Source organism: Penaeus monodon, chromosome 30 (genome assembly GCF_015228065.2).
Source record: "Penaeus monodon isolate SGIC_2016 chromosome 30, NSTDA_Pmon_1, whole genome shotgun sequence".
NCBI classification, from domain to species: domain Eukaryota; kingdom Metazoa; phylum Arthropoda; class Malacostraca; order Decapoda; family Penaeidae; genus Penaeus; species Penaeus monodon.
The window spans coordinates 36,117,547-36,119,297 of NC_051415.1; the positions used below are offsets into that span (position 1 = coordinate 36,117,547).

General features: G+C 50.5%; 1 protein-coding gene across 1 annotated transcript in view; it reads right to left on the bottom strand.

The window, feature by feature from the left end:
- LOC119592758 (protein hu-li tai shao-like) overlaps window positions 1-1,751 on the bottom strand; it is a gene marked incomplete at its 5' end in the record, with an annotated part of 105,614 nt that overhangs the window by 103,374 nt on the left and 489 nt on the right.

Here is a 1,751-nt window from a genome sequence, read left to right on the forward strand (position 1 = left end):
ACTCTATAACTTACCGCCAAATTTTATCGTTCTCTCTTCTCTCATGCTGCCTGATGCCGGTAACTTCATACTCTACATCTGGCTTTCCCCTCCACTTCCTTGTTATATCGTACTCATTTACATAATTCGAACTAATTGGTTCGTAATTAACCCAACCCTTCATTTATTTGTTTCTCATTCCATTACTCCATCATAATCCTTGCTTTCTTCTTATCACACCCCCTGTTGATTGGAGTCCCCTTTCTATCCAGGAGTGGGATACCCCTCAACCAAATCTACTCAGACACGCTCACCGAGCCATACTCTCCCTCTCCTCCCTCACGTCGCTCCCTCTCTGAGCGTTCTCATCCTGACCTAAATATCTGCTTCGTTGGGCGGCATGGGGTGGGTGTTAAGGTATAGGGATAACGGAATGAGAGCACTGGGAGACAGAAAAGTGAGTGAGTGTGTGGAGGAGGGAGGCGGGGGCAGCAACAGCAGGGCGGGAAAAATTGAGTAAGGTGCATTCAGGGGAGGGGAGTGAGACGAGTGCAATAGGTAGGGAGGGAGTGGAAGGGGAAGAAAGGACGGACAGCAAATGGCGGAGGTTGTGGTGAGGTATAGGGAGAAGAGGGAAGAGGGAGTATGGATGGAGCCTGACTGTCGGACGTGTACAATTATCTCGAGTTCCGCTTTTCTTTAGTATGTATGGAGGTTTCTTTTTGCTATGAGTTTGTTGAACTCTATTGAAACTTCAAGGCGTTACTTCACTCAAACACATATGTAACATCAAAAAAGTGCTGTACTTAGAAAAATATTATACAAACGCATGTTCATACAACTATTCATTCGGATATCTGAGGCAGTTTCCAGATTCATCTTCAGTGCTCTCTTCCTCCTCAGCGTCTGGTTTCGCAGCCTCGAAGTAAACGGCGCATCCAAATCCCTCGCCGTCCCAAAAATAAAGCCTCTCTCCCGGAAAAACACTCGTCCCTTCATAAGAATTCAGTCACACCCACTTACGATGCTGAAAGGGGCAAGATATCGCCCGTCCGAACACCTAACCTTTGTCCTTCCCAGAGACCTACCGACCACGCCCACGTCATCCCATGCATATAGCCACGCCCCTAAATCCGCTTGTGGCCGAGCAAGCCACCCCTCCCTCGTTCCAAAAACTTCTCAAGAGCAGCCTTTCTCCCTTATCTTCCCGCGTCTCGTATCTCGTATCTACACGATCCCAGTTCCATTCCTCTTTCCTCCAGCCCCGCGAGCACTAAAAGCGGGCAAGCAGGGCCGCATGACACACATACAAGCACTGTGCTGTGGTACTGGCTGGTTCCGTGACGATGGCTCACCCATTTCCTCAGCTCTTTTGCTGCTCGAGTTCCCAACCTCGGCCTCCTTTGCCATCCATCCCAGCCGTCCCCGCGCACCCAAAGGGAAGACACGAGAGGAATCTCCTTCAGTGATTCCCAAAGAGCAAAGCCCGATGGGAACAAACAGATCAATGATAGAAGGAATCCGTTCGTTCCATCGACCCGCTGTGCCCCGCCCTAAAAACGCTGACCTTCAGCACCCCGACACCCGCCGACAGTACACCCGCTCGGCCGCGTTCGTGCTGTCCCTCCGTCCGACCACATTCGGTTTAATTGAAGAAATTCCCGAGAAGCGAGTGAGACAAGGAAGCAGGAAGCGAGCTCCACAGCAATAACCAAGACAAATGGTGTCTCCTCATCTCCATTTCGTCTATAGGTGCTGTGAGGGAGACACGC